Genomic DNA, 20700 nt, shown 5'->3' on the forward strand with positions numbered 1-20700 from the left:
TCTATTGAGATGATCATGTAATTTATATTCCTCATTTTTTAATGTGATACATTATAATGATGTTTATGTTGAGCCATTTTTGCATCCCAGAAATAACACCTGTGTTGTCTTGGTGTACAAACATTTTAGTGTGCTATTGAATGCAGTGTGCTAGTATTTTGTTATGTATTTTGAATTGTATATTCATCAGGGATATTGACTTGCAGTTTTCTTTTCTTATGTCATTGTCTTGCTCTGTTATCAGGGTAATACTGGCCTTATAAAGTGAGTTTGGGAGTGTTTCTTCCTCTTTAATTTTTTGGAAGAGTTTGAGAAGACCTAGCATTAATTTTTCTTTAAATCTAGTTTTATTTCATCAGTGAAATTATCTATTCCTTTTTTACTTAATCTTGGTAGGCTATATTTTTCTAGGGTTTGATTTATTTTTTTTATATCATTCAGAGAGCATATAGTGGTAATGTTCTCATTATCCATTTTATTATCGTGGCATCAGTTGTAATGTCTCTGCTTTAATTTCTGATTACTTATTTAAATCTCTGTTTTTCTTAGTCTAGCTAAAAGTTTTGCTTATCTTTGAAAAAGATAAATACTTTATATATATATATTTTAAAACCCTCAGTTTTGTTGATTTTTTTCTATTGTTTTTCTATTCGTTATTTATATATTTTGCTCTCATTTTTACTGTTTCCTTTTTATGCTAAATTTGGGCTTAGCCTTTGTTTTTTCCCTTCAATTCCTTGAGGTTTAATTTGTTTAAAGTTAACAGCTTAATTTCAATTATATACAAAAACTCTACATATTTATTTCTCCCTTTCCTACACTATTTGTTATTTTTGCCACAATTTCCACCTATTTATATTGTGTATCTATTTGCTTTTAGCTTTTATACTAGAATAAAAAGTGATTTATCCACTGCTAGTACAGCATTTTATATATGTTTATATATTTACCCTTACCAGTTAGTTTTATACTTTCATATACTATCATGTTATGGTTTAGCATCCTTTCATTTCAACTTGAAATTTTTTCTATAGTACTTCTTGTAAGGCAAATATAGTGGTAATAAAATTATCCAACTTTTGTTTGCCTGGGAAAATCTTTCTTTCCTTCAATTTTGAAAGATAGTTATAATGAGTATAATATTCTTGATTGCCATATTTTTCATTTCTTTCAGTACTTTGAATGTATCATCCTTCTAACTACTGGCCTGAAAGGTAAAAATCTGCTTTTAGTCTTATAGCAATTCTTTGTATGTGAAAGTTTCCTTTCTCTTTCTGATTTTTGAATTTTCTTTGAATTTAACAATTCGATTTTAATGTGCCTTGGTGTGTTTTTCTTTCTTTTTCTTTTTTTGGTGCATCTTATGTGGGTTCACTTGGGATTTCTGCATTTGGATGTCCAGTTTCTCCCTCAGATTTTGGAAGTTTCCAGCCGTTATTTCATCGAATAATCTTCCTGGTCCTTACTCTCTTATCTTTTTTAAATTTCCATAATGCATGTCTTGATCTGCTTAATGTCTTCCCATAAGTTCCTTAAGCTTTTTTCACTCTTTTTTATTTCTTTTTCTTTTTCTTTTTGCAACTCTCACTGGATAATTTCAAGTGACCTGTCTTTGAGTTTGCTGATTATTTCTTCTGGTTGCTCTAGTTTGCTGCTGAAACTTCTCTATTACATTTTTATTTCAGCTATTATATTCTTCAGTGTCAAGATTTCAGTTTTGTTCTGGTAAAAATTTTCTATCTGCTTGTTGAACTTCTCTTGTTCTTGTATTGTTCACCTGAGCTCATTAAACATTTTTATAATGTTGATTGCACATTTTCTGTTTATTAATTTATATTTGCCTGTTTTAGTAGGGTTGGTTCTGGAGTTTCATCTTGTTGCTTTATTTGGATTGTGTTTTCTTCCTTCTTAATTTCCTTTACTTTTTATGTTGCATGATCTACACATTAGAAAAAAAAATCGCTTCACTCTGTCTTCACATATTTGCCTTGTGTAGGAAAAGACCATCAATCAGCTTTGCCATATTATCTTTTGATCTCCCAAACCTCTGTGGTAGTCCATACTGCCATCTTAGTTCCCAGCCCCCTCAGGTGTTTAGAGTACAACAGATCATGCCATTGCTTCAATATAGTAGAGCTAGAAGCCATTCTCTCATATAGAACCCAAAGAGTTTGATCATTTAGTTCATTGTCCAACTCTTTACCTCTCCAAGGAGAAGATAGTAGATAAAGTTTTTTCACCCACTCACTCTTCACTGGTCAGGGGAGAAGGTCTATAGAGATTGCTTTTGTGCTTCTTTAAACCCCATAAATATGGACATTTATGTGTCAATTGAAAAGTAAATATATCTATAAAAAATTAAAAACAAAAATATTTCCAGCAGTGAAAAGAGGTTTCAGAGATGACATAATGTTAAAAGTATAATATATATATGCTTTTTTGCAGATGCCACCACCGCCTGGAGCCTTGTATTATCAGCCAGGGTCAACCCCACCATGTTCTTCAACATTGCCATCGACGGCAAGCCCTTGGGCCGTGTCTCCTTCGAGCTGTTTAACGACAAGTTTCCAAAGACAGCAGAAAACTTTCGTGCTCTGAACACTGGAGAGAAATGATTTGGTTATAAGGGTTCCTGCTTTCACAGAATTATTCCAGGGTTGATGTGTCAAGGTGGTGACTTCACATGCCATAATGGCACTGGTGGCAAGTCCATCTACGGGGAGAAATTTGATGATGAGAACTTCATCCTAAAGCATACAGGTCCTGGCATCTTGTCCATGGCAAATGCTGTACCCAACACAAAAGGTTCCCAGTTTTTCATCTGCACTATCAGGACTGAGTGGTTGGATGGCAAGCATGTCGTCTTTGGCAAGGTGAAAGAAGGCATGAATATTGTGGAGGCCATGGAGCGCTTTGGGTCCAGGAATGGCAAGACCAGCAAGAAGATCACCATTGCTGACTGTGGACAACTTTAATAAGTTTGACTTGTGTTTTATCTTAACCACCAGTCTATTCCTTCTGTAGCTCAGGAGAGCACCCTCCACCCCATTTGTTCACAATATCCTAAAATCTGTGCTCTCACTGCAGTTCCCTTTGGGTTCCATGTTTTCCTTGTTCCCATCCATGCCTAGCTGGATTGCAGAGTTAAGTTTATGATTATGAAATAAAGATGAAATAACAAATAAAATATAATATATATATATTATAAAAACCAATAGACATTATTTAGCATAGATTATTCAGATATACAGGGATAAACATATAATTTAAATTTATGAAAGAGCCAGAAAGACTAAAAACAAAGCAGTAAAAAATAGTTCCTTTTAAGAAATAGAACCCATGAGTAAGAGGCTGGAGATGGTTGGAAGGAAAATTCTCTGTCTATATTTTGTAACTGTATACATTGATTTTTATCTGTATTTCAATATAAATTCAATTTTGTAACGAAGAAATTGTATAATTCAAATTAAAGAAAAATGAAATTTTTCAAAAATTATATTTATTTTCAGTGTCCGTCAGGTTTCTAGACTGTGCTTCGTTCTGTCAGCCCTCTGAGACAAGCAAGACAGAGCCAGACTCTTGAGCAGCCCCTGAAAAATTTGAATCCTTGGATTTGTGGTCCAGCTATTTTTTTCCAGGGAGAAGCTCTGAGGTGAAGCTCTTCTTTACCCACTTACTGTATGCAGAGTTAGTATGATGATTTGTGGTGAGTGCCCAGATACTAGGTCAAACCACTGCCGTTGTTCACAGAAGCCATGAAATGTCTAGTATATGCTGGATTCTGTCAGTGCTCCTAGACAGGTGAAACAAAAAATCCAGTTCCTCCCCAAACACCTGGAAAGTTGGAATGTTTGATACACAGTCCAGCTTTCTCTCTCTAGGGAGAAACTGGGAACTGAGGAGTTTTCTTGCAATTGAGTGGCACTGTGCCATGAGTGGGGATTATGGGGAAAGCATGTATTATCCATGGTGTGCAAAAGAACTGAAGTGTGACAGGGATTTCATTCATCTAGGTCATACTCACCAGACACTGACTGGATGTAAGACATTGGTCATCTAGTCTTGAGAAAACAACATGCACAGAATGATCTATTGGAACTCATCCTGCATGCACACTTTTCTCTGCCCATTTTCCTTTTTCTTTTCACTCATTTGGGGCCTTGAGCTCATATTAAAAACATTTTTCTCAAATCTATCTCCAGTTCTTAGTTTTGGGTTAGCCCTGAAAAATTATCACTTAATCCTTCTAGCACTATCTCTTAGATCTCAATACCTACCTTATATAGTTATCATACTCCTTCCCTAAACTACTGTAACGTCAGTAAAGTTCCAGCCTTAGAAATCCCCAGGACGCTACATTCATTCTCTCAGCTTGTGCCTCTTGTCTTCCTCCTTAAGCTTTTAGCTTTTCCTTCCTCTCAGTCCCATGAGTCTTCCTATGTTGCAGCCTCACATTACCCACAGTCTCGCATCTTCATATTTGAACTTCAGATTTAGATGTCCTAAAAGCAATTTTTCATTCCTTTCTACTTTTAAGTGTGATGCAATCCTTCTTTTTAATGTTTAAATTCCATAATTTAAAAAATAATTTTATTACACTAAAATTACTTTTAAAATTCAGACTTTAATTATTTAGATAGCTATTTTCTGAAGCACAGCTGGGAAAAAAGCATTCAAGGCAAAGAAAAGGGCAGATATTAAAGCTCTCAGCAAAGAAAGAGCTTGAACATTTCTAGAAATAGAAAAAAAGCCAGTTTGACTTGAGTACAGTGAAAAATGATATGGGCCTGAGAGAAGGTCATCATAGCAAGGAGTATTCATTTTATTCACACACAATAAGAAACGAATCACATGATTTTAAGAAAGGAAATGCAAAAACAATACTTCTTTTTAATGTTTAAATTTCACAATTTAAAAAATAATAATTTTATTACATTAAAATGAAATATTCCAGTGTAACTAAAGACACTGCAAAACAAAATTAAAAGTAAATTGAATTAAACACACATACATACTAGGAGCAAATATTTGCAACATATATTACAAACAAATGATAAGATGCTGAACATATAAAAATCTCCCAGAAGCTGATAATGGTGGTATGAGAGGATGGTAGGACTCAAGAAGAAAATAGATAAATATTATGAAGTCAAGTCACAAAAGAATGAAGATATTTAAGCAGTAAACGGGGAGTTTCCCTAAGAAAACAGCAATCAGTAAACAATATGAAACTTTTAGGAGACTTCATTTATTACCCTTGAGAGTTGCTAGTGTTAACAAGGATTAGGAGAGTGTAATAGCTCCATATACTGCTGGAAGGGTGAAAACAAACATTCCATCCAGAAATGCTGATATTGATAACTTTTTATTGCAACATATTTAAAATCGGGCAGCGTATATAAGATTAAATCTCATTGGCAGGAAGACTATTGTGTACCACTCTATAGCCTACCTGTACTTTTCTGTTTGATCAATTTCACAGGAAAACAAATAGGAAAAATGGTAAATAGATCCTAAGAAAAAAATAAATACATTGAGTCTACCAGGCAGAATAACAGTGAGTCTGTAAAGCAGAGTAACAGAAAGAATATAACTTACATTGTTTGATGAGGACAGTTCTCTCTAGGACCTTAGCTTTTAAAATTCAGACTTTAATTATTTAGATAGCTATTTTCTGAGGCACAGTTCTGAAAAGAGCATTTAAGACAAAGAAAAGGGCAGATATTAAAGCTCTGAGAAAAAGAATTTGAACATTTGTAGAAACAGAAGAGAGCCAGTTGGGCTTGAATACAGTGAAAGATGATATGGTCCTGAGAGGTCACCATAGCAAGGCGTATTCATCTTATTCACACACCATAAGAAACCAATCACATGATTTTAAGAAAGGAAATGCAGAAAACAAGTTTACATTTTAAGACTGCATTCAATTATGGGAATACTAGATTAAAGGAAGCAAAAAGAGACTAGGAAACACCAAATTGAAGGTGGTGGTTATTCTTCAGGAAATAAATGATGGTAGTGTAAGCAGAAGAACGTGGACGAGTCTAAGATAGTTTGAAGTGGAAGGATTGAAACGGGAAAGGTTCCTTTGTCCCTTTTGCTGAGTGTGCGATGAATTTGTGTGGCTTGCTTCTTCAGTGTCCTGCTGCTGAGACACTTAGGGGAGCATACAGATGGCAGGCGGTGGGACTCAGACCCCTTGTCAGTGTCTAGGGGTGAATGTTTACAGCTCAAAGTTTTGCAAGCTTTACAAATATGACACCAGCATTTGCTCAGCTTCTGGTGAGACCTCAGGAGACTTCTGCTCATGGTGGAAGATGAAGGGGGAGCAGGCCTGCCACATGGTGAAAGAGAGAGAGCAAGAGAACAGGGAAGAGGTGCCAGCTAGTCTCTCAAACGACTAGCTCTTGTGTGAGCTAATAGTGTGAAAACTCACTTGTTACCAACAGCATGGCACCACGTCATTTATTAAAAATCCACTCCCTGGTCCAAACACGTTCAATCAGGTCCACCTCCAACATTGGAGGTCACATTTCAACCTGAGATTTGGAAGGTACACACATCCAAACCATATCAGTGTTCATACTGTAGTCAACCTAAATATGTGATGTTTAATAGCTCAATTTCTACTCTATCCTTATGATATAGATATTGATGAAAATAAACAGATGACAAATTATAATACCCATGCAGTTAAAAACAAAACAAAAATTAAATGGTATATTACTACTTTGACAAATTGTCAAATCTATAGACTTTTTATAAAGAGTAACATATTTCACTTTACCACAGTAAAATGTTGTAAGGTTGCATTTGTATTAGGACATCAAAACCTTTTACTTTTTGAAACTTTGACCCATAGGTTACTGACTATATTCTAATTTTTAGAAATCTCAGTGCACAGAGCACTACACACACACAAAAGAAGTTAATATTTTCATCTTTTCTCTATAAGATTCCCTTCAGAATCTATGCAAAGGTCTTTTCAGCCAAAAGAAGATATAGCTATGAAAATGTTTAAGTTGATTTTTCTTATAATATCAGATCCATAAAATCCTAAATTTGCCATAGTTTATGTCTCTTTTTCTATTCCATGCAATGTTTTCAAACTAACAGATTATGAATTTAGCTTATTCTTGGCAGTTGCCAAATAATATAAACAATCTTATTATTTGACAACATTCATTGACCCATATGCCTAGTGAGTTTAATTGCACTGTTGCACCATAATATATACATATAACCTCTCCCCTAAGACTACACTGCTAGAATTAAAAGCAGTACATTTCCAAATATAAAAATTATTGTAAACCTTCCTCACTAATAGCATTATTTGAAAGGTATTGTTATCTTTAAATGAACCTTTTGAATTCTTTTGATGGTATAAAGTCTCTACTATTCTTAAAGGGATCTTTCAGCCTAAAAAGTTTGACTTTTTTTTTGGTTTTGTCTTTTGTTAGATTTTACATCTAAACAATTTTTCATTTGCACAAGAAGTGACTAGAGACCACACAGGACCAGCATATTTTTGTGCATTGGTATTCCTTTTAATCTTTACCTTGTAGCTCATATCAAAGCTGTAATTGTTTGCTAGCCAGCAAAATCTAATGGCTCCCTCTGGTCAAAAGCTGTCAACAGCAATCTATCCAGCAGTGGGGGCATTGCCTGAAATAGAAAAAGCATCACATATGGTCGTATTCCTTGGTGAACTACAAACAAGGTAAGGCTTAACATTTCAAATGCAAAACCATTACTAACTCCGTGTAATAAGACTGGGGCACTAAAATTGCTAGAGAATTTTGCTTTTTGGTTCATTACTGTCCTATAGGTCAAAGAATATAGCAAGATAGTCCAGGTATTTACACTGTTGTTTTTCCTCCCTTGATTTAACAGTGTAGCCATAAGTCTCTCTTAGATGTTAGATCATGATTTATTAGGTGTCCAAAAGCAAACCCATACTCCAAAATGTATAAAGAAAACAGGCCTCAAATGATCAGTCCAGATTTCCTGCTAAGTGTAAAGACTGCTAAATTCATTTAGAAATCTAACAAAGAAAAATACTACGATTTTTTAATTTGCTCTAAAAACTGTAAAGTTCTGTTTAGAAATTTCTGAGGTAGGTGGTTTATTTGACATTTGTATTATCACAATAGTACTGTATAATCCTACCAACACAGTTCAGTGTAATGATTCTAAACATCAAACCAGCTATCAAATGTCATGCTGAGTTTCCCATTCAGACTAATTAGAATTCTTGTCTTCTGAAAACATTTGCACTCTTGGCATTCCAGTGGTTTTTCCACTTGTGGCTGGGCCTTTTGGATATTTCTAAATCAGAATGAGCATGCTGCTAGCTTTATATGCCTCTTGGTTCCTTCTGCCCTCTCACCTGAATGTCAGAATTCTTTTAGTAATTCTTCAGAATGAAACCAAAGAAAGTTTCTCTTAGCTCAGTTTAAAGGCATCCAAATGGAAGCAGCAAACTAAAAACAGAACATTTACCCAGTAGTTTTCGTAGATTCTAGAATCTCCCCTTTGTTAACCCACTTCATATAATATATATGATGTAGGATGAATTGTGGATTGTTTTCTTATTAGAAGCAAAATAGTTAATATATAAATAAGCTATACTGGGCTTGATGTAGTGCATAAAATATGTGTTCAATTTCAATTCGTCTAAAAGAATGATAACATAGGAGTAGACTTCGGGTAATAAAATGAAGGAGAATATAGTCTTGGATCAGGCAGAAGAGGAACTCATTTTGTACATGTTTGACATGAAGCATAACCAGCATACAATGTAAAAATAAGAATTTGTACTGCTCTGTGTCTATTATGAGACATAATAAGCCTCTGAAAGTTCCGGCCACAAAAGCATATAGTGTGTGCTCTTACTAACTTTTTTCTAATGCAAAAACTTCCATGTACCACTGGTAAAAAAAACCCAATATAAAGTTTAGACAACTCATTAAATGCTGTTGTGTCCTTTTGTGAAAGTCTTCAAAGCATACATGCCTAATTCCTTTTCAGAGATTATTACAAGCAACTGTTGAAAAATTTTATTAGAATCTGCCATTGGTTTAATCACACTAATTCATCTCAGAGCTGAACTAAAAATGGGAGAAGTCTTTAGTAAAATTCAAATGCAAAATGATGGCTTTCGTTAGGTGAAAGCATGACAATATATTTGGTATTTTATCTGCTTTCCTGACACATAATTCCAAGGTTCAGTGAACTGTTAGTATGTTTTGTTCATTATAACATCTTCAAGCATTTCTAAGACGTCTGGGGTTTGGCAAGCTCCAAAAATACCTTGCCAAGCACATTTTCCACTAATATTTACACCCATATATATTTTCAAGAAAACAGTTTGTTTCTGATTAAATAGACCTATTGAATGTACAAATGGCCCCATTTAATACACTATAAGTAACTTAATTCAGTTTTGGGGGGAAAAATAAAAAATAATTCACATTAGCCAATAAACCTAAAATTTCAGAGATTTGGATTGTATCTAACCTTAAATCAAAATATCATTAAATCCTAGAATTGAATAAGACACATTCTTATCATACTTAGCCTTCATGTCATTCTCCATTCACTTTGTCATCTCTGTCCAATTTACCATATCTCATCCTATACCACGACATTTTAAGTACTTTGATGTGTATGTTATTTTTAATACCAATGCTTTCCTGATTACCTTTGAATTCATCTAAGTTGGTAATAATAGTCATTGTTCATGAAGAAGGCTCTAATTTCTCTTGCCCCTCCAAAAAAATTAGGTGGATGTTTTAATGTACTTTCCCTAGGCACTAATGTATGTTAATAGTATGTTAAATACAATGTGTAACTATGTATAAGTATGTATAACATAATGATACTGTAGGTGGGCAGGGAAGTGCTGGGTAGAGAAGGGCAGGTCCCTGGGTAGGGCTACACCCTGAGTCTCTGCCCATGGACCTAGATGAGGACAGACATTCCTGTTTTCATGCCCAAATGTTGCATTTTCCAAGACCAACCTGGCCTGCTATGCCCCCGTCCTGTGCCTATAAAATCCCCAAGACCCTAGTGAGCATAGACACAAGCAGCTGGGCATCTAGAGAAACACACTGGCAGAAGAACACATCTGCAGATGCTGGAGGTCATCCTTGGCAGAATGACGCAGATGCTGAGGAGAATTTGATGGAAGGAGAATCTGGCTGCTGGGTGGTCCAAATCCAACTTCCCACTCCATCCCCCTGCTGGCCTCCCCATTCACCTCAATGAGAGCTACTTCCACTCAATAAAACTTTGACTCATTCTCCAAGCTCATGTGTGATCCGATTTTTCCACTACACTAAGGCAAGAACCCAGGATACAGAAAGTCCTCTGTCCTTGAGAAGAGGCAGAGGTTCTAATTGAGCTGATGAACACAAACCCCCTTCAGATAGCTAAGCTGAAAGAGCATACTGTAATACACGCCCACTAGGGTTTTGGGGTCTGTAAATACTCAACCCTAGACACTGCCATGGGGTCAGAGCCCAGGCTCCCCATAATCTGCCTGTCTACATGCACCCTCTATGGGTTTTTAGCAGCAGGGCACTAAAGAAGCAAGGGCACTACACACGCCCTGTGACGGGGATAAGGGAACTTTTCCTGTTATAGTAACATAGTATTTTAAACCATACATTAAGATGTTAATATATAACACACTAAGATAAGATGCTAATGCCTACTATAGCAAATCTGAAGCCAGTATTTACTAATGTTCATGACATGTATTTTATACTCCATGAGGTCTACCTGCCACTATTATAATAAGCTAAGAGCCAGGTTTCAGTGAAGGTGTTCGACCCTTAAAACTTGAGAATCTTTTTGTGTTCAGGGCCTGTTATTTGGATTAATAAAAGAAACAGATTCCAGGTGACTATTTTTAGAGTATTCTAAGGAAAGAGACAAAATAGGCTTCCAGAATATCTATTTTTTTAAACCCATGATGAGCTAAACAAATTTGAAGTGCTGTCTCCTGAATTAGTTTATTGAATCTTATCAGCATCTCCTCTGTCAACTTTTCTTTTACTTTGAAAGTCACCCTACGTGACTTTGTTGGGACCTATGGGCAGTGTTCTTCAAACTGAGAGACATGTGCCCCCTGGAAAAGATATTTACCAAGGGAGAAGCTGACATGGACAGTCTTTAGGCAGTCACTTTCCAGATCATATTCTCAATTTCATATTCTTACTATTTGCTAAAATCTATTTGCCTGAGAACACACGTGCTGTAAAGGTGTTCTATCAGTTTCCGGCACTTTCTGACCACCTCACTTACTTGGTACTACTCACTTATTCATTCTCACTTACTTGGTACTACTAAACAAAACACAGTGAAATTTACTGGTGCCTAAGAAGCAACCTTTAACTTCTAACACTTGTATGAAAACTAAGACATTTGATAGATCTTGGTAAAGTCAATTTTTAGACTTTCCCAAAATCAAAGATGTGTATGTCTTTGCTGATTGGGTAACAAATGCTTTTATAATTCAAGTGGTTTCCATGTTTGCTTTCAACAAAATTGAAAAATGGTCAAATAGGGTTGTCAGTTAATCATTAAAAGTAATTTTTGGTAAATGAATGCAATATAGTTTTCACATACAATACAGAAGGGACTTAGATAATTGAGTGATACATCTATATTAGAATTTTTTATATTTTGATCTATTTATTTGAAATATGAAAAATGTTAGTGACTGCTGACATTTCTGAAAATAAGAAAGGGAATACAATTAAGGCTGGATCTTGATTTTAGAAACAAGTCATATTAACCCATACATGCATAAAATAATTACAGGGGAAACATCTGTGCTCTCATTAAAAGGTGAAAAAATTTTTTAAATAGTATTTATCCAAACATGTATTATATATACTCAATAATTCTAGTAAAACTGAATACAAAAATATTTTTAAACTCATAGTATACAATTATTAATTTTAAAAATTGTTCACATATTTTTATTGAATGTGGGTTTTTTTTTTTTGCCATTTGCTTTGTCTGCCTAGAATAAGAGAACAAGTAAAGTGAAAAATTATTTAAATCATTCATCTGTCATTAAAATGTCTACTGATTATATGATGATTTGATATGATTTGATATTAGGTATTAATATTTGTATCAGTGTTAAGGCAAGTTCAGACCCTTACCTTAATAATGATGCAAGTTTTAATACAATTTTAAAAATAAAAGTAGATGAAAACAAAAACTACAGATTTTTGTTAAATAGGCAACTATATTTCTAGGTGCCATACATATTTTAAATTTTTAATCTTACAGTTTATTATTTTTATAAAATATATCAAGATATTTTAAATAATCATTGATAAATGTTAATTAATTTAAATTACCTAATTAAATTTTGATGTATTCTAAATTTTATCCTAAAAGTCTCAAGGAAAAATGTACAACAGAGAGATCACCTGTGTTAACTTGTGTAGTGACAAATTATGGTACCATTACTGGTGGGTCAAACTGGTATTACATAAATTCTGCTATGATGTACTATGAAGGATATAATTTTATCACTTATTATTCTAGTCAAAATGCTTCCTTTGATTTAATAAAGCTTTTATATTTAACTTCTAGTTTGCCAAAGATATAGTAAATGAGAAGTAAAGTAAAATACATCAAAAGGTAGCAAGTAGGCACACCCAAAAGGCAAAACATTCTTCTGGACAGCTGCTTTATTAACTTCAACAAGTTGGTATGAATAACAATGGTACCTTATAATAGATATTCCACAAGTAGCCCAAATTGTGAATATAAATTTGGTATAAGACAAATCATTGAGTAAAATATACTACTTTTTAATAATTAAGATTGTGTGATGAAATTGCCATGTAAGAAAAAATAAATTTTGTTCAAGTTCTTACCTATTATGCCAGAATAAATTTTAGATGGGTTAAAAATTTTAAATTAAAAAACTATATACCAGTGCTAGGTAAAAACATGGGTTAAGTAAAGTATACATCTAGAAAGGGGAAAATGGTTCAAACTATGACAATTTATAGACAAAATAATAGACCATACTGATAAATTTGTTCATATAAAAATTTTTAATGCAAAAACGTTCCAAAGTGTAAAAGACAAATGAGAAACTGGAAAAAAATGTAATGCACACAATTAAAAAAGTAGTATATGAAACACATTATCTTCTAAAAATAAAGAAAAGCTTTAACACTGTACAAAATAGGCAAAATATATATATAGCTTAAAAAGAATGAAAATAAAAATTCCTTTAAAGATATGAAAAAATATTATGCTTTGTTCCTAATAAGAAAACTGCAAATTAAGAATACCCTGAGATCCAATTTCTCACATATTGAATTGGCCAAAATCCAGAAATGTGACAGTGTCTTCTGTGTGGGAGGGTGAATAAAACAGTCTCATACATTGATGACGAAAATCAAAATGTTCAAAACCACTTCGGAGGGAAATTTAGTAAGGTCTAGCACATCTATGCCTTTGTCTTGTGACCCAGCAATCCCATTTTGAAGAACATATCCCTAAGATTACATCCCAAACTGACAAAAATATGAAAAAGAGAACAATATGTGCAAAACTATTTATGCTGCAATATCTGAATTGTAAAAACTGGGAAAAAAACAAATGTACATTAATATGAGACTAGAGTTATTAGACCAGCACAATTTGTTACCATAGTCTTTCCTTTATATTGTAAGCTAAATTCCTAAGTGTAAGGATTGTTGATAGGGATTTTACATGGTCCAGTGACATACATGCTAAGAAAGGAATGACATTTTCTGGAAGATGGAGGGTGTGTTTCCCTTTCTAACAATTTCCTTTCAAATTTTTTCTTTATTAATGTTACTCGTTAACTTGTTTTATATCTATCCTATTTTGCCCTTCACTTTGATGACCTGCTTCCTGAGTGTCCCTTTCAAATTAGAATTGGAATTAGAAATATGCATTGTGTGTGTGTGTGTATGTGTGTAATAGCTACTAATAAACCCATAATTGTAAGTCTAAAAAGAATTTTAAGTACCAGTTCTTTGGATTACTGACTGGCAGTATCTTTTCAGTCATAAAGAGTAATTTTTTTTTTTTTTCATCTCATTTCTTACCCTGGTAAACAACAGCTCTTGGTTATTTTGGATTGGCCACATTCATTGTCAGCAGTTGTAGCATATGTTATTGGAATTTCATTCTGCTTAAGGCTTCTGAATGTTCAAAAAATTATTAGCTTTCTGTATTGTGATTTAGATGAAGGCCAGTTTGGCCGTAACTTTTTTATACAGACCTTGAGGCCCCAGGTTTACTAAGTACTAAACAGTTCTAAATAAAGTATCCTTTATAAAAATTACATCTTAGAGAAAAGTGTGAGCCTTGTAAAAATGATGCAAGTGATTTTAATAAAGGGATCTACAAGAAAGGGAAGCTATAATCTGCCCTTCTTTTCACTCTGACCTCATCTGTTGTAAATGAATAAAAGCACAAATTTGGTTTTATGCTGAACACTTTAAAGTTCATGGTGGTTTAAAGTTATAAACAAATGAAAACCAGAAGGAGACGCAGAAATTATGCGAACCTATGTGCTTAAAGATACAAGTTTCTACCAGGTAATCATAGTGAGAAAAATGGTGACAAAAAAATTAGCTATTCCAATATTCCAGTCATTCGCCTGCACTTTGGAGTCAGTCTATGAATAATTTATCTTGGGTCTGGGCCAAATGAAAACCAGAACATAATATTTTAAAAGTTTTCACAAAGCTAAATTTATTTTATTTAAGGATATTTTAATTCTTTGTCTAAGAAGCTTTTCTACTTTTTCTGATGTTAAAATGCCCTTACTTTTGTGAAATGATTATACATAGAGGTCATTTTGTTGTTATTTTCAACTTTTCAATTATGCAAATTACAAAACTTAGTAGCTATAATGAATATTATTTTTGAAATGTACTAAGTGAAATTTAAAACCCAGAGAACCACAGAATTGGTCTGTTTGCTGATATATGTCTTTTACCCAATGGTAAACTTGTATCTAACCTCCCTAACATTCCCAGCTGAGGTCAATAGACAAACATGTGAGATATAAGGCATGGAGGATTGAGTAGCTCTACCACTGAAAAACTCAAAAACAGAAAAGGAAATGTATTTAAGGGTAGGGTTTTCTCTACCTGGAAAGCCACCCTATAAATTCCCATATTTTTTAAGGGCCCTACTCATCTAATATTTGTATTCTTAAGTCTTCCAGGCTGGATTCCCCTCTCTGTACCACCCAGATATTTTCATAAGGAATGTATGCTCTTTAAAAATGGCCTGGCTTGCAGTGTACATTTATTAATTCAACTGTTGGCTGAGCTGAAGTGTGTTTATTTTACTCACTGCCCAGTTTGGCTCTTGATTCCAGTTACTCTAGAGTTTTCCTTTGTCTCATCTCAATGGGAAAGAAGAAACTCCCCCAGAGCAGAAACACTGCGCTCTGTTTATCTGCCTTGTTTTCTGCCCATGTATAAACAAGGCCTCTAGGTTTTTAAATGTTAACTAGGTTGTTAACATGTTACTAAATTCGTACCTAATCCTTTTTCCTACTGATTTAGGATAATGGGGAGAAAAAAACACCCTTAGTTTATATTATAAAGACACGAGTAGCATTACAGCTCTTACAAGATCCACTATCAAATATATTAAGTAATTACAAACCTTACAGAGAGGGCAGAAAAAGTATAATTTTTAGAACTGATTGGAGGACTGGTTACCTTGATGGGTTTGTAATTTGTTTAAAAAGCAGTTCTTATATGAGTGTCTAGACTACAGAAGCTGGCTAAAAATGAAAATGTAAAGAGAGGTATCTGGGAAATTGTGAATTCAGAGAGAACCCCAGAAGTGAAAAGAATACTTTTTCAGATGTGGATCTGACTCACTTTTTTATTAAAGAGCCTTGTAAAATGTACCAATTTAAATTACGTGCTGCTCAGTGATGCAGCACTATTCCTCGTACACCAACTGTGTTTCTGTTACTCCTCAATCTTCAGTAGAAGTCTCCTACTCCAAGGGCTGTGTGGAAGAGGGACTGATTTGGGTGACAAGAGAGGAAAGGCAGAAGCAGCCATATGCAGAAAGACTTGAGGGAGATGAAGAGTTTACTGAGAAGCAATAAATAGGGACCACATATGATTAGGCACAAAGTTCAAGCCCCTTACTAAACCCAAGGGATGGGTTGACTGGAGCTGGGATGTGAAATGGTATTTCAACCTAATTGTTTCTTAGAACAAAAAGGACAAGGTAATTTTAACATCCAGGGCAACTTAAAAGAATCTGTGTAACTAACATATATGTTTCTGGCATGACATACAGAAAAAAATAAATGTCACTTATAATTTGTTTTTAACTGTGGGTTGTTTTTGCTAATATTTTGTTTTGCTTGTTTTAAAATTTCCTGTATGAGTTCCTTTATCAAATGGAATTTACTGACTCTTCTGTTTGGTCTCATCAACCTCCAACCAATAAATCTATTTATTTTTATTTATAAAAATCCACTATTAATGCCAACAACAGTATTCAAAGACTATATAAATTGTAGCAGGTACTGTACCGTTATTGAAATTTTTGTTAAATATGACGGCAACTTCCATCTAGTTTACCCAAAGTCCAGATCTTTGAGGAGTGCTATAGTCTGAATGTTTGTGTTAACCACCAAAGTTTTATGTTAATATTCTATCCACTAAGGAGATGATAATGGTAGGTGTGACCTTTGGGAAGTAATTGGGTCATGAGCGCAGAGCCCTCGTAAATGTGGTAAGAGCCGTCAGCTTGTTTGCAAGCTGAATTTATGTAAGGATTAAGTAAGAAGGCACCATCAATAAGCCAGGAAACAAACCCTCACCAGACACCAGACATGGGCATTCTTTGATCTTAGACTTCTCAGCATCAGAAAAGTGAGAAATGTATTTCTGTTGTTTATAAGATGTCTGGTCCATGATATTCTGTTACAGCAATACAAATGGACCAGACAAGGAGTAGGGAGAGCACTGGAGCATGTCTTCTGTACCAGGAAAGGCAAAGGTATCTATGAAGGGCACAGCGAGGATTTAGTAGTGTCTGTGCAGTACTTCTCAACACTCATTAAATGTCATAGCAACCCAGAAAATGATTTGTTTGCTGTTTACATTGCATACTTAAGTAAACACGAAAGGATTGTCATAACACCCTCCTGAGACATCCTAGGTCTCACATTACAGAATCCAAAACTAAAAGATAAATATTTGGGCATCCTGAAAACTATTTATTTTATTTTATTCATTTATTTTTGAGACCGAATCTCACTCTGTTGCCAAGCTGGGGTGCAGTGGCGCGATCTCTGCTCACTGCAATCTCTGCCTCCTGAGTTTAAGCAATTCTCCTGCCTCAGCCTCCCAAATAGCTGGGATTACAGGTATGCACCACCACACCCAGCTAATTTTTGTATTTTTAGTTGAGACGGGGTTTCATCAGGTTGGCCAGGATGATCTCGATCTCCTGACCTCATGATCTGTCCATCTTTGGCCTCCCAAAGTGCTGGGATTATAGGTGTGAGCCACCGCACCGGATCCTGAAACCCATTTTTGTATGTACCAGTGAATCCCTGAAATAATTTCAGCAGACTCTCAATATTGACCCTCCTTAGAATTTGATATCCTAAAGAAACAACATATCTACTTGCAGTGTGGCCTTGTGCCTAAGTTATATTCTTAAGAAATGCCTTAGCCCAACTGTATGGTGAGAAGTAGCATTTTAGGTATGTATTGTATATATTTACATGGTGTTTTACCATGTTTTAGATATAAGATATTGCCTAATAGTCTTAGTTTAACATGTGGCCTATTATCATTTTTCCAGTTTAAAATAATAGTAAATACATTCTGTAGTAGCTGAATAACATTCTCTAGATACTGTAATAAATCCCAATTTCTGCAACTTTTAAATATTTGGGGAAAAAAAGGTCTTGGTAGATATGATTAAGTTAATGGTCTGGATGAGATTATTCTGAATTATCTGAGTGGACCACAAAGGCAATTACATGTATCTTTATAAAAGTGAAGAGGTTAATCAGACATGCATAGATAGGAGAAGGCTATGTACTGGGAGATAGAGGATGGATTATATGGTCACAAGCCAAGGAATGCTGATACCAACCAGAAACTGGAAAAGACCAGAAATGGATTATCCTGTAGAGCCTCTGGAGAAAGTGCAACCATGCTAACACCTTGTTTTAGGCACAGTGATTTCTGGCCTGCAGAACTGTGGGAGAATAAATTTCTGTTGTTTTCAGCCACCCAGTTTGAGGTAATTTTTTACAGCAGCTACATGAAACTAATATAAGCCCCCAGTTAGTATTTTCATGCAGAACCTCTGAATTTTCAAAAATGAATTCCTAATGTTCAGGAAATGATGTGATGTATATATTTCTCTTTCTTGGATGAAAGTCTACTTTTATAACATTTATGTTTTTATGGACCATCTAGTTGATAAACTTCAACCACAGCTTCTTACTCTGCATTCAAAAATGAACCCATATTTCTATGTTCTGTTGTGAACATAAACCTTTGATCCAGAATTTTTTGAAACTTTGCTTCTGTCTATCCCATTATCATCTATTACCTGAAACTACCTGGCTGAAGGTGGAGAGTGTTATATATTGAAGGTGATAGTTTGGGCTATTTTTCAATAGAAAAACTGAACTCTAAGTAGAATCAGATAACCTCTAGAGGGTCAATTAAGCAACACACCACACTTCATGGAAAGGACACTCAGTAATCTCTTTGGAAAGTAGTCTTAAGCAGAATTGATTTACTGTATTGCCACTGCTAATTAAATATTGAATCTTGGTATTACTACTCACTCCTATTGCCACTGCTGGTCTATTTGTTTCTTGCGAGTTATGCTGGCTCACTCCATTATTGGAAGAGATCGAGAACGCTCCATTCCTCAGAGTGTGGGCTTAGCATCCCAGTGAATTCAGATAGGGTATTCTTCTTCACCTCAAGTCAGATACTTAACATATTCCTGGATGTAATTAATGACTTCCCAAGGAAAATCTTACTCCCATGCATTATGGTGTGATCTTTCTCCATGGACCTGACAAAGTAGTTACCAACAGCACAATATTCTGCAGTAGAAACAGCATGTCAGCATAGCACTATACAAGGCAGCCCACTCTGGGGACAGGCAGCAGATGATGCATTCATTGTAGAATTCTCCATTATCAAGGGAGCCCTGCTGAGTTCCAGTTCCATTAGGAAGTGGAAAAAGAAGTAAAAGTCAGTATTTTGGATGACAGGAAAGCATAAACTCCCCTCTTGTGTAATACTATAAAATTATCAGAGGCAAAAAAATAAAGGATGATTTTGTTTCATAGTCATGGTCTAATTAGGGGCCAGGACCTATGAATCATATATTTATAGGAATAACAAATATTCAAAAATAGTTTTCAAGAGACTGTTTTTTTTTTGGTCAATAGAGCAAATAATTACCTTAACTAAATTATAAGCTTAATAAGAGGAAAAAACAGTTTATGTATCTTACGTTTAAAAGTATTAATATCCAGTATGACTTTAACACTTATTTGCTAGAAGACATGGGGCAAGTTACATAGTAAAACTTCTGTTACTTCATCTTTAAAATGAGGATTTACTCAGGATTAGATGATATATAATGGAGTAGATAGAACAAAATCTGGAGTTTGAAAACAAGTAATGTTAGTCGCTAATGCTATTACTACTCCTGCCCCACTCATACTACTATAACAAATATTATCTGATATTTTCACAGTGTTTAGTATTAATCATTCATGTTTAAATCATTGAATTAGTTGCAAACTCCAAATTAAGACAAGCCAAGAAATTAAAGCATAGTCGTCTTATCAGAAATAAGGTGTCAGAGTTATTAAAAAGTACCAAGACTTCATTTTACCATAAACAAGTAGTAAAATAACAAAATTCTTACCAGGACATTTAGATTACAATAATGGAGCTATCAAATCCATGCGTTGGAGGCACAGGCACATCCAGTAATATTAACAAGTCTGCTGGCAACTATACTTGATGTTCTTCTACTATAAACATTTAAAAAGAAAGTACTCCTCTTGTTTGAGGCACTGTAAGTAAAAGATAACTGTTAATGAGTTATCTGAATTCCCAGAATACCACAGGAGGGATTAGTAAGTAACAAGAGGATTGTTTTAGGTTTGGATTCCCCACCACTGCCAACCACCCCTCCTCTTCAATCTATGTCCTAGCACTCTCACTCAGGGCAGGAAAGATGTAGAAAGAGAAAAAAAAAATAGATATAAAAATCATAAAGTAATTAAACCATTTCATTGTTTAAATGCACAATTATGTTGCATTTGGATTATTCCTCATCTGGTTCTCAACCCAATAGTAATGTAATTGTAACTTTGTTACTTTCCCCTGTTCTTCTGTTTTTTTCATTTTTTTCTGCACATGGGCTTATGCTTATAACATTGGCAAATTACATTCTTCTCCTGTGCTTCATGCCACCCATGTGGAAATTTTTCCTGAATTTGAAAACTGATATTTGCCTTGTCTTGATAGTATATACAATGTCTTATCATTTAATTTTTTTAAGGTTTCCTTTTTTGTTAGTCTTATTTAACTTTTTTTGCTCCCTCAACTGCCTCTGGCTTGCACATTTCAATTAGTCATTGAT

The 20700-nt window shown here is 34.5% G+C and overlaps 1 long non-coding RNA gene and 1 pseudogene across 1 annotated transcript; one reads left to right on the forward strand and one right to left on the reverse strand.

The window, feature by feature from the left end:
- Positions 1-2495: 2495 nt before the first annotated feature.
- LOC100414666 (peptidyl-prolyl cis-trans isomerase A pseudogene) lies at positions 2496-3035 on the forward strand (annotated as a pseudogene).
- Positions 3036-4806: 1771 nt separating this feature from the next.
- On the reverse strand, positions 4807-20109 carry LOC144578270 (uncharacterized). The gene is made up of 2 exons (XR_013523738.1): positions 19978-20109; positions 4807-7665 (listed from the first exon to the last, which is right to left on the reverse strand). It is a non-coding gene; the product is annotated as an uncharacterized LOC144578270 (long non-coding RNA).
- Between the last annotated feature and the right edge of the window lie 591 nt (positions 20110-20700).

Source organism: Callithrix jacchus, chromosome 11 (genome assembly GCF_049354715.1).
Source record: "Callithrix jacchus isolate 240 chromosome 11, calJac240_pri, whole genome shotgun sequence".
NCBI lineage: Eukaryota > Metazoa > Chordata > Mammalia > Primates > Cebidae > Callithrix > Callithrix jacchus.